The sequence below is a fragment of the Solea solea genome, chromosome 12, assembly GCF_958295425.1.
Source record: "Solea solea chromosome 12, fSolSol10.1, whole genome shotgun sequence".
Taxonomy (NCBI): domain Eukaryota; kingdom Metazoa; phylum Chordata; class Actinopteri; order Pleuronectiformes; family Soleidae; genus Solea; species Solea solea.
In genome coordinates this window covers 15,768,217-15,781,609 of record NC_081145.1, presented here as the reverse complement: position 1 = coordinate 15,781,609, position 13,393 = coordinate 15,768,217, and the positions used below count along the sequence as shown (strand labels likewise).

Genomic DNA, 13,393 nt, shown 5'->3' with positions numbered 1-13,393 from the left:
GCACACCTCCAGATAACGCACACTTCATTACCGTACACAAACAAAAAAGGTACAGTTGTTAAATTAACCTGTTGCAGTGGAGAAAGCCCAGGGCCTGGTTTCCTGAGACTCATGGAAGACTCAAAAAGCATTTTGTAAGAGTGACAGTGAGTATGTATGCAATTGAGAAAGAATGAAGTACATGGTGGTGACTGTGTGCCATTAGGGCTCAACTCTAGTCTGAGCGAGTGCTGCAGAGATGTTTGTCATACCAGAGGAAAAAGCGTGTCTGGACTGGGATGAGACTGCAAGAAAACGTTAGCGCAACCCTGAGCCTGTCTGAATATAAACACACTGTGCCGTCTCTTTAACAGAACAAACTCCATACTTACAGGCAAACTTATATATAAAAGATATAAAAGGGCTAGCTTGATGCCATTTATTAGTATAAAAAGATGACAAATGAGAGTGGAGGGCACAAGGAGTATTTATATGTGGAAGTGAGATCTATAAAACAAAACTTAACTCATTATCACCAGTGAGAGACAGTGTAGACTAATAATAATCAGTTCTAATTGTTTCTCAGTGTGACATGACTGCAGATAAAGGAAAACTTATTTGATATTCTGAGCTAACTTTTCTTCATTTAAACACTGATTATTCCACGAAACAGACTTTCAACAACAAGAGGTGCGATGTTGCCCTTTAGAAAAGACATTGAACTGCTTTGAGGCCTCGCCATATTTGGCAGTGCACTGTTGTGCAGGAATCAGGGCATCCAACGATATGTAAACAAACCCTGAGAGTTATTTGTATACAGTCCTCAGACCAGGCACTTTGATTTGTTTTCTCCAATAAATGTTGAGCTTTATTAATTGAGTGAACCTGAGAGGGATAGAGACTGAAAGAGGAGAGCAGGAGTGGAATATGAAGAGTAGTGTGTGGACTAGTGGGGATTTCATCCCTCTCAGCTCTTGGAGGACACTGATGCCAAAAATCTCAGCAGTCGTGTACACTTGTGGCATTCTTTCTACAGTAAAATGAAACACTGTATGGAAAGTTGGAAAGTAGCATTTCCCAGAAATGTGTTGTACTCAACCTTCTGATACAAAACAGATACACTACTATCTCCAGTAGAAACGTACTATAACGTTGCAGAAATTATACTTTCTTACTTATAAGTTTGTCCAGTCCGAAACTGCGTTTGCACTGAGACCACCTTTTCCAAAAATCAAGTTTGAACACATTTATAATGACCTGTAATTTGTTCAAATAAATTCAAACCCATCTTGCACTGCCATTGCCACTTCCTTAATACACCACAAACATCACAGTTTTCATAACTTTATTAACAATTTTAATACTTGCTAATTTATTACTAGTGCTGCTAGTGTTAGAGTATTCATAACACTCAGAGTAGGATGGAATAAACACTCCCTGAATGGAAAATCACCAACAGCTAAAATATAATTATGAGTTATATAAGATAGGCACCAACGCCCCCCATGACAATCATGTGTAGGATAAAGCCGTAGAAGATAGATGGATGGAAGATCATCAAGGCAAATAGTCCAACATAATTTCTTGCCAGAAAAACAAGTCTATCAACCTGATTGGGATTGAGTGTTGCTCTCTTTTTATTTACACTATTACCCACGGATGAGAACGTGTGCTCAGAGTGCTCAGATGTCCCTGGCACACACCGATGTTTATGAGCCAGCCTACAGAGAGTTGTGGTTACTTTTCGGAGCCCATGTCTCTCCAACAAAGCAGGGGGTTTCAATCTGAGTGGAGAGAGACTCCCACATGTAGGCTTGCATCTCTAAGATTCGGTGGCTGCTGTTATATGATACAGTGGAAGACCACTCTCTGCTGGACTCTACCTAAATAGGCCCTCATGAGCTGGCAGCACCTGCATTGTGAGCAGGTAATGACAATTCAAACATGAAATGTACATCCTATGTTCGCTATAATGCTGAATTTCACATAAACGTAAAAAGACAGCATTAATGACCATATAGTAGGTGGGGAATGACCATATCCTCAACTCAAAGCAAGAAAAATGTGCCTTAAAAATGATCTAAATCCTCACACTTGAAAAAAAAAACCCACCATCGAACTACTACAATATACTCGCAGAATTAAAGGTTTGTGGATCAGAAAGACTGGACATTGGGACACTGCACAAAAGGGGACCTTCAGAGGTGTCCCGTCTCCCTTACTCACAGTCACACATACACACATTTTGCCCTTGGCTGAAAGTCAGCCCAGGTTCATGTTCGCTGGCTTTGATTGGAGTCCAAGCCCTGGAACAAGTTACTAACGACCCAGAAAGCTGCTTGCCGGGCTATTGGTGCAGCTTGATTTCCGCCAAAAAGAGCTGTCACCGGGATGGAAACTGAATGTGGCCTTTGATAAGAATCGGAGGTAAGCAGCACATTAGACCATGAAACGAAGTTGGGAGATAGAATGCACCAGATGAGGATGACTGGGGTTAAGTCTGTGCCCCGCTCATGTTGTCCTTGGCCCCGTCAGATGGGACTGGGGCATGCAGTGAGAGAGTCTTGGCACCCTCCAGGTGTGGGCTGGAGAGGAATGAGAGGCATTTCGATGAGGCACCCCCCCCAGCACACACACACACACACACATACACACACCCCCCCCCCCCACCACCACCAAACACAGCACCCAGGCAGCCCACAGGAGCTCACTAATCAGAGAACTTAGCCACTGACCTCTCCACAGGCCCAATACCTTTTAATGAGATCCATGCCTTTGATTCATCTGCCTGCCTGGAAGGGAGAAACAGATCATGCATAAGCTCACTCTCTCATTCACTCTCTCTCTCACACACACACACTTTTACCAATTGTATAAGACACATTCACATCCATACACTGTTGTGGACACTAAGGCACAAGGGATGTACTTGGCCTCTCGTGTGCATACACAACGCTGAACTAGACCAGCTACTGCTTGACAACCAACTAAAACCAGCTCATCAGCACAAACACACAGATATAAGCTCAGGCTCAGCTCAAGGACTCAACATCCACCTTGTTAGGAGAAGGCAGAGGAAGTTGCAGGTGAGATTGGATCTGGACATGCTTGCTCACAGATAGAATTGCATTATTGATCAGGCAACAGATTGTGTTATGAGGAATTCATGGATCCATGCCTGGGCTGTCCCACCTGCTTCAAGAGAAAGAAAAAATGTGCCTGTACTGTATATGGATACATTTTTGTGTAGCTGAGAGGAAGCAGGCAGCCATGGTCCAAAGTCCAAATTATCTTGGTGGGAGAAGTGGGCAGTGTGGGCTCGCACTTAGACAACAAGACAGAGCAAACAGTGAATCGATCAAGCTCGCTGGGGTAATGCATACAGAAGGAAGGCCTCACCCTCGCTGCACTGAGAGGACTTTAACTGCTCACACACTGAGTGGCTTTTTCATTGGCACTCAGGCTACAGCACAATCCCCAGCTCTTAATACCACCAGCGGAAAGAGAGGAAATGGGATTTTTATTTGTCTGAGCTCCACGGGTGGTCTGCTACTGCTAATAATGCACTGAAATACAATGCCTAGCTTAGCTTGGGTTCTGTTGCTGACATAATACCAGCCAACATGAGGTACATGCCATTAGAGAAAGGTATGACTGTTCTCTGTCATTAGGCTGTGGCACCATACAGCTCATTTTCACGCAGAAAAGTTTCAACAGTTCCTCAGAGAAATGGATGGTGTGACAGCATGCTTTCAATCGTATTTTTTTTGAGGCGTTTGGTTCCTCACAAAACTGAAGTCTAAAGCCAGGTCATGCTGCTCTGCCCGAGTTTTTTCACAGTTAGATAAAAACAGGAACATCAGTCACAGCTTCATGGTCACAGTCTGTGGAGCCACAACAAAATACTGTTATTTCACGGACACAATGGCCAGAACTTAACTGTGTGGTCAGGCCAAACAAATATCCAGTGGCCCACCGCTCTGCCATTGAAGATAAAACACCAAATCACTTATTAGATTTCACACACTGAATAATTCAAGACACTACCACTTGGCATTACACCATATTTAATAATTGTGTTGTTTTTGGTGCTTAGATGTTTTGTTGATCTTATGTGCTGAACAGATGGGTTGTTTTAGCATGCTGTTCAAGAGGGATAATGATTTGTTTTCAAGATGGAAGGTGTAGAGACACTTAAGAACCCAGCAGGACCCAAGATGTGTGCTCTTTTCTTCCATTACCCAGTGAGGAGACCAGCTCCATGTGATTAATTAAACAGCCACAGAGGAATGTGTGATTCTGACAGCAGACAAAAACAGGGACTAGAAGTGAAACAGAACAGAACCTGGTTAAAAATAAAGACATGAGCATGAACAAGGGGATAGTAGTATAGGAGAGATGTGTCAGTAGAAGTGTATTGTAGCTCTCAACAGGGAGGGTTATAGATAGATCTTGATGGAGTTCTGGAGAGGTGGATAGTTGGCTACTGTGGCCTGGTCATGCTGACAGTCAGCACCAGTCCACCAGGAAATGACTGACACCACACTGACATGTCCTCTTACACCCTGCTTTCCTTCAATCTGTTATTGGAATGCTGCACACTCCTACATGTCCAACTGAAATAGGATGCAAGTAGAGGAGGTGAAAGTCTCCTGGTGAGGCTTATGTGATTTGGGTATCCAATTTGGCAGTGTGTTGTACACTGTGTAACTGCAGCTTGTTTTCTGAAAATGCACAAGCAAGCAGTTCACTATGTGGATAGGGAAGAAGAGACAAGGACTTGGTAATAAGGTTCTTTAACCCCAGCAGCTGATCTACCCCACTTAATGACTCTAATTAAAGAGCCCCGTTTCACAGGGAGATCAATGACATGTCATCAACTCAGACGTAGAATAGACGTAGCTCCAGCAGAAGGAAGCAAGCAGAGGGCTGAGTTTCAAAACTTACCACCACAATGGGAGGCTAGCATGGGTTATGAGGGCTTGAAAATATTTCAGCATTCTTATAGGGGCATGTGGCTGTGATGTCATTCCTTCTAGACATATCATTAGTTTAGTTAGAGGCTAGAAACCCTGTACAGATCAACTGCAAACACATCTGTGAAAAATAGAAAACTGGGAAGCCGAGTGTCACAAGACAGAAATAAATTGTGCAAGAAATGCACATTATCTGCATGACCATCACATGCCTGACCAGCTGTACACAGATTAGGGAAGAACAGGGGACAGGGTAGAAAGATGTGGTTGTAATGTCGCTGTGACTTGCTGACACTGGCAAAAAAACATCTAACAACTTCCTTTTTCATGAACAAAGTTGAGAGGAGAAACCAAAAACTGGGCAGCTTTCAGGCCCAGATGAGTCAGTGAGGAATAATGCATGTCATCACGGCTGTGTGAATGGAAGAGTGAGACTGGGGGGCAAGCGCAGGCACCCAAGACATAGAGCTACGATGACACCTCCACAGATCTGCATTTCAGAAGACAGCTCTGAGCCCCAGGCAGGTTTGAAGCACCAGGATTATTATCCAAGTAGACTACAGAAACACGGAGGAAGCAAAGACAAAGAAAAGAGCTGAAAAACAGATTTGACAGAAAAAAGGTATGGAGCATGAAATAATGCATAAAGGCCAACTCTGTTCTGCTGAAAGTGGGAACTAAAAAGAATGTTTAGAGGCGATAACATAAACAGGAAAATATAAACACAAGAGCAGTGGGTACTTCCATATTGCTCCACTACTAAGGTCATGGTTGGTTGGGCATAGCTAACATTCCTGTAGATCACCCCAAAGCCACTGAGCTCTCGGTCTCGCGCTCAATAAGGTCAATGCCAAGGTAAAGGCCTGCATCAAAGTGAAGCCTTTTATGCCCCCCCCCCCCAAAAAAAAAACACACAACAAAACTCAACACCAGTCTAAATTTGTGCCTGCTGTCTTTATTGCAGATTGTATTTGTTTTATTGCTATTATTCTATCTTTCAATCCTTTTCTCCCCCACTGAGTCTAACCTGCTGACACACAGAGCGGCTGATTTTCCCATGGGTATCAAAAAAAAAACTTTAACTTGTCTTCAATACCAACCTCTTGGTATAATTTTAGAGACTGGTGGTCAATTTAAAATGTCAGTCTCTAAGGTTAAGGCTGTATCTTTGGCAGTATTATTACTGCTACAGAGAATACTGCCTCTGTAAAATAGTCAGTGTACAGATGAGAAGCAACAGAGTCTGTGGCATTTTACGAGATTCTCAGTAACTTTAACAATTGCTGTAAGAACAGATTTTAATAGGTCCCTCTTGGATCATAGGCCACTGAAAGGTCACGATATCCACCTCATTTAACAAAGACAAGGATATGATACTGACAAAAATCATTTCATTTACATAATATGATTTCATGGGGGACTGCAATACAGGAATACAACTTCGCCAATATATTGTATTATCACACACTGAACTAGGCCCTGCGGAAGCAACAAACACACAGTTACACTGCCTATGTGTCCTCTTGACTTAGCAACGCCATTAATCATTCACACAATGTTCTCACTTAACATTCAATTTCATTTTAAACACATCATGGCCAATAGCAAGTATTTTCAAGGAGACCTGTAAGCATACTTACTGACAAGCACATCATTCCATCATGAGAGCTTGCCTTATTTTAAATCTAGATTGAAACAGACAGCCAAGAGACAGACACCCAGCCTCCAGCAGCGCTGCCACCCCCATGTCCACTTCCAGCTGCCAGTAAAATTCAGCAGATGCCAGCAATAATAAGGACAGCATATGGTTCCTCAAGATCTAATATCACTATTGCTATTTTAGACCTCATCTGCCTACTGATTTTATTCTACCAATTTAAGTGAAGATTATCATTTTCGAGTACAGACACAGTAAAAAAATAAAATATCTAAATTAATATCTTCGAAAACCTTATCTAAAATGAATCTTCCAAAACCAAGCAAAAGGGAGTTGCACATGCAACGCATCCATTACAATTTTACATAATGTGAGCATAAGCCATTTAGTCTCTCTGTATAAATACGAGTCACTAGAAATATGGACGATTATTATATTTTTCTTAGATGTCCATGCCAACAAGTATTTTGAATCAAAGTGATGTATGAGTATTTTTTATTTTATTTCATAATGTTCCCAGACCAACGAGGATCATTCACCTCATCTGTAAAGTTACTCACTCACAGACACATCCTTCTATGTCTTCTTGGTTTGGAACTTTATCTTCCCCTTTGCGCTCTCGGGTTGGTGTGACCTTCATCTCCAGCTGCTGCCAGTGCGATGAACCTTCATGCATCTGCCATCCACCAGTCCTGGCTGAGGCTCACATTTACTACTTCATAATTAATTGCCCAGTGTCCATGCAAAAAATACAAAAAAGCAAGGGCCAATGCTCGATGGCAACTACCAAATTAACATACACCAAGTGGATGTCAAATTAACTGTAAAGCAGAGGTGATAATTAAAAATGATCTTGGCGGGGGTAAATTGGTCATCTTGAGGATTAACTGTGAAATAACTCACACGGATAAAAATGAATTGCACCCTGCGCACACTGGCTCCTTGGCTGGGATTAAATGGCACTCAACACAGTGCGACTCTCACTCAAGAACAAAAGTGTAGTGACAGTACATTACAGATGAAACTAGAACAGATTCACAAAAACAAATAATCCCATACTTAGTAGAAAAATGGGAGGAAAATATAATTTCTAAAAATGTGCACCAAACTGTATAAACCTTATATTTCCCAACACCATGTCTGACTTTCTTCCTATTATTTCTAAGAACAGACTGTCTAAAAAAAAAGGGTGAGAGTTCTTATACCCTTGTAATTAAGGATTATCTTTTCTGTTTTAATTATTCTAACAATATTAATTTTCTACAGAGTTTTAGATTACTTTGATTGCGTTGTCCTTTATGAGTTACAATAGGACTGACAACCAATTATTACCATGGCACTGTGTGGACTGCAAAGTTGTTAATTCACAGTTAAGGAATGACATACACTACCTGGAGTCCAAAAACAGGATAAGCTGCTCCGTGGCTTTGTCGCCGTGTCTGCTGCTTAGTCAAAGCATATTTTATGCAGCAGTCACACCACCCCCAGAAGACGTTCCTTTAATGCACTAACCTTAATGTTGCCGCCTGTCTCTTGTCTGCAGTTCAAATCAATCCCATTGAAACGGTGCATGGCAACAGGAAGGCAGCTTCTACTTCCCCTGGTATTCTACTTGCCATATTTCACTACTGCTGCTCCAGCTGCCTAATCAACAATTTTCTGATGTTCTGAATGGTCTCAAATTCAGTGGCTATACACATTCCTCTGTGTGGCCTTGACACACATTGGCAATATTTTGGTCTGACCAGGATCTACCCACTGTGGAGATAGAGGCAGTGGCAGTGGGCTCCACTACTCCTGCACTGGAGATGAACTCCAGATGCAATCTTCTGTGGTTTACATCATTGCCAGGGCCCAGGTTTAGAATGTTTCGCTCCAAAGAACACCATCTTTTTTTAGCTCACTTGAGCACTGATTAACATTCTCAATTTACATTTACCAAATGCTTTTACTGAGCAACAGTGGCATCACACCATTAACTGTAGTTGGGCTGTTGGTGCTGAGAACCAAAAATATATCTTCCTAAGGATATAAACACCTCAAATAAAAACATGTTACTCATCAGCTACTACAAGCGCAGGTGCATTTCAAGACCAAATCTCTGCAACAATGAAATATCAGCAAGCTGGCAAGTCCTGCACAGGCACATTCAATTTGCACAGAAATTAAGCATCGAGTAATCATATGTCTGAGAGATCTGCAAAACGTCTTTCATCACAAAGCAAGAGAGCAGGGCTTCACATTGTCTGTTACATCACACTGACTGAAGCAAGCACGGCAAAGCTTTCTCTTCAGTGTTTAAATTAACAATATTTTGATCGGAATGTGTGCCAGACTCAGTTACCAAAGCAAAAGATTAATGTGCTACCGCTCTCTTCTCCTGCCAATAACAGACTTCAGAAGGAAACAACCGACCTAGATTTCCCAGGGTAGGAATCAAGGTGACCCCTAAATAGAATCCACTTCATTGATACACTTCCAGACACCTGCATGGTATTTGGAAATAAAATGCTAAAAAAACTGGTTGGGGGTTAATCAGAATCACCTTTATTGTCATTATACAGTGTACAACGAGATTGAAGAGTTAAGTTTTGCCAATGGTCTGAGTAGGTGGGCTTGTTGAAAGTGAGCAGGTACAATCAAAAACCTCAGCGATGTGTGTCTGTGTCAGCCTGTCAGTTCAACTGCCATAGGGAAGTAGGTGAGGGGCGGGAGACCGAGGCTGATGTCTGTATTGTGCATCCATCACTGGTGTTCAGTCCTCAGCTATGCAACCTCAAGGGTGCTGACAGCTAACACTACTGTTGTTTTCCAAAATACCTTTTGAACAGCAGCAAAGATCATGCTTTCCTCTGGGATACTATTTTTCAAACAGCCACCTAGTTCTCTAAAATGTGCATCACCTCACCTCCCTCTCTAATCTCTTAATACTGGGATGTCTCAGTTCTCATGCACGACGCCTTGCTCATAACCTAACCGAGCAATCAAGGCAGATCCCCTGTTGCCAAATGAATCATTTACCTCTTTCAGGAGAGAGAGTATGTTTACAATATTTATCATGTTCCTCTGACTCACATTTTAACAGCGAGTGTTTTAACAGTAGTTAAGGGTAGAGATGAGGGTATTGTGGGCAGCGGCAGCATGGAAAATAAAGCAAGCCTCAATGGAGTAAACACACAGTGTGGTCTGCAATGAACATGGGATGAAAGACATTGTGGGTTGAGAAAGTGTCAAGGTTGTCTAAGAGGTAAAAGTACACCCTGCTGAGCTGAACTTGACCATAATGTCTTGGGCTGAAGTGCTTGGTACGGAGGCCTGCAGACAGACCTCGTTTAATCCTGGACTGTAGTGAAATAAAAGCTGCATGAGGTGGTGGGATGATAGCAGGAGGGAAGTAGTGCCAAGCTGCTATCTTTTGCCACAGAGCTCATCTTACATCATGCTACTGAGGAAGCAAACATGAGAATTAGCATTATACCCCATCTTGGGTTTGTCATACACGGCTGCTTTGTTAACTCTAATCAAAAGCAGAAAGAAAAAGGGGCCAAAGTGTTGAGCGTGTCTGGCATGAGAAATAAAAATAACACCAGACTGAAGCAGAGAGGTGGAGTGTCGAAGAAATAGTTTAGGACAAGGCCATAAAGGCCAAGGTCATAGGTGGTAGTGGTAATACCCAGCGGAGATAAGATCAGAAATCCACCTCAGCATGATGTCCCTTCATCATGGGATAATCCTCAGACATGAAAAGACAAGCCAATCTTAAGGAAATCTCTATCCCCTAGATTCTTCTGCTGTCTAATGCCAAGCTGACACGCCCTTCACACATGGGTCCACATTACCCTGAAGCGCATGTGTACTTTAGATAAGCAAGAGGTACGAGGTAATGCATATGGGTCTTTCTCATGTGCCCCACACCTTTTTTTATGACCGATGCGTTTACAAAGTCCATTCTGAAGACCAATAAAAGATGGATAACAGTCCGCTTTGCAAAGTGAAACTAGGTCTGAAAGATAGAGAAATGCACTTCTGCTCCATGAAATGAGTCACTTGCAATGAACTGGTAGCTCAGACTATTCGCGTCACTATGTTTGGAGACATTTTCTGTGTGTAGGCCTGTAGATATGAGGCATGGGATTGCTTGCGAGGATTATGGTTTTATTTTGAAAATGAAAATTACAGAAGTCAGTAATCCAATGCAAAGGGAATAGAAAAGACAAACTAGGTTCAAATTCATGTGACCTCAAAAATATTGCAGTGCTCTCTGAAATTCGATGCACGCTTCCATTAAATGACATGACTTTAAAACTATTCTACAAAAATGTGCAACACCAAAAAGGACAGGATGAACTCTTAACCAAAACATGTAGGAGCTTGACAGAGGAGAGCTCACTGGCCAATAATTCACTCCCTCCGTTCCAACAGAACAGAGGGAGATGCTATTTCCAAAAATACTTAGCATGGGTCTCACCAAAAAAGTTCAATTTCCAGAACCAGTAGCCTATTACAAACAAGAAACGGGAGGTCATGATGGAAATGCCTACTTTCTTTGTTATTATTTTGTGTTACAGAGTATGAGCTTGCATTTCTAGCTGGGGTTGTTTTGCATTACTTTCCAACGCCCAAAGCAATGTGACCTGAAAAAGAAATGTTTCCTATTTGCTTGCCCTGAAGAGAGCATCTATGAAGAAGTGTAGCTTGCTTGTCTTTCTCACCCTTGCGGGGGAACAGGAGAAAACATTTATCACCTCTCTCCTGCACACAGATAAGGTGCCTCTATTTATTCAGAGTGGAAGAGATAAACCCTGAATGAAGCATTGTGGGGCAAAGAGAGCAAGAGAGAGAGGGAGAGACGGGGAGAGGGAAATGACGGGGAAGCAGCTTGGTTCTCAACTGCATGTGCGTGTCCATGTGAGCAGATGGCATCTACTAGAAAACCATCCCTGCACAGTGAGGAGACTTGAAGCTGACACCCTGCTCTGACCCCCTTCCTGCCACCACTTCCAGTCACCAGCAGTCATCATTCCTGCCGCCACATGCCCCCTGCCCTCCCTAATCCATCCCCACTCTGTGACTGTTTATATAATATTATCCAGTAAGTATAATCCCAAGTACAGTAGATCTGTGCACAAGGGGCGGAAAGGCGGCAGAGGCTGCAAATAAAAGGACGATTCAGAGAGACAACAAGGCAATACACTGGTCTGCTGAGGGCTGCACCAGGGACGGAGAGATACAGACTGACAGAAGTGCACAGGAGATTCTACAGGGACATGAATAGTGCTTCTGTCTCCTTATTCTCCACAAGACAGACAAGACAGAAAAGGGAAAAGGGGGGGGTGTGGGGGGGGGGGAAAAGACAAACAGGAAGCAAAGCTCACTACTAATTCTGTCCTCTCAGCTGATGATGTACAGCCTACTGTCCAGAGGTGAGGAACACAGTTCATGTGGTCATTTCTCACTGAAATTGCCTGGCTGTAATGCTCCCGAGATTAAATGCATGGTCTGAGGAGGAGCGTGTCTGCAGCGATTGAGTTTGTCAGTGGAGCAAGTTCAAACTGAGGCAGGGGCGACTACTACGAAGCGTTTCAACCATGCACTCCATTATTTCTGTAAAACAACACCACAGTACTGTAAATCAGGCTATTCTTTGTCAGCTATAATAACCTTTTAGTTGTTTTTTTTTGTTTGTTTTTAATCATAATCACTTCCCTCATCTTAGTTTGCAGTTTGTTTCCGGTTATAGCTACAATATGCTCCCTAATAGTGAAATTAAAAACAAGAAATAAACGGCATGATGGGTGTTAAAGCAGGGGAGAATGAATAGCGGCTTTCCTGGGCACGGCTTCCACTCCCATGCCACAGGCTATATATCACTGGAGTCTACGTTTTAACAGGTTTTAAAAACTTGCTGCTTCACTATGGACCGAGGTTGTTAAATGTTGTAGTACAAACATTCCCAACATGGCTTTAATCAGGATGCAGCAGCTTCCAAAAAACTCACCTTGGAAGAAATAGAGCGAAGAGACGAGAGTTGCCCAAACGCGAACAGTCCCGATTTGAAGACCAGCTCCCGTTCAGATTATTCAGCAATAAAAAAAGGGGGAAAGTCCGAAAGTAAGTTCACATTTTACTCTCGCAGACACGTCCCGTGGATGCTTTCGGGAAGGCACTATTCCGTAGAAAAATAACGACGCGCTTGGCTCAGTTGTCAAAATCCTGCTGAAACACGACGCGCACAACTCCTCAACAAAAGAGTCTACGGTTAGAAAAGCAGGGACTTTCTTCTCCACGCCCAGGTGCCGAGTCACATGGTCCTCTCCAGGTGTGTGTCTGTGTGTGTGTGTGTTTCTCAATGGGCAAGGACACACCTGTGGGATCCGATCGGGCGTCCGCTTTGACTATACACGAAAACCAGGAGGTTCCACTGAGGGTAGGAGGGAGGGAAAGAGGGCGGGAGGAGGAAGAAGCCCGGCGCGCACTGAAGGAGAGCCGAGGCGAGCGCGTACGAAGAGGGATGTTTCCCCTCCCACTCTCCACTCCACTCTCACTGCCACTGTGTGGAGACAACAAGCCGCCAGTAGTAGTAGAAGAGGGGGGCAAGTTGTGTTTGTGTCCCTCCGTTGACGCACCAAAATGTGTTTCCGCGGGCGGTGAGGGCGCGGCGCGCCAGCCGCGATGCGTAAAGTGTGGTCCGTGTCCAATGGGAGGCGGTTCCAGGTCGCACCAGGCAAAAAGAGGAGTATTGACAAACCTATACATTTGTGTTTAGAACAAAAATACAATG

At 43.2% G+C, this 13,393-nt stretch overlaps 1 protein-coding gene across 1 annotated transcript in view; it reads right to left on the bottom strand.

Annotated features, from left to right (window-relative positions):
• Positions 1-13,117, bottom strand: part of plxnb2b (plexin b2b) — a 108,727-nt gene extending 95,610 nt beyond the window's left edge. Inside the window, exon 1 of the mRNA XM_058644898.1 lies at positions 12,611-13,117. The gene's annotated coding sequence lies outside the window, so the exon portion shown is untranslated. The remainder of the gene's footprint in view (positions 1-12,610) is intronic.
• Between the last annotated feature and the right edge of the window lie 276 nt (positions 13,118-13,393).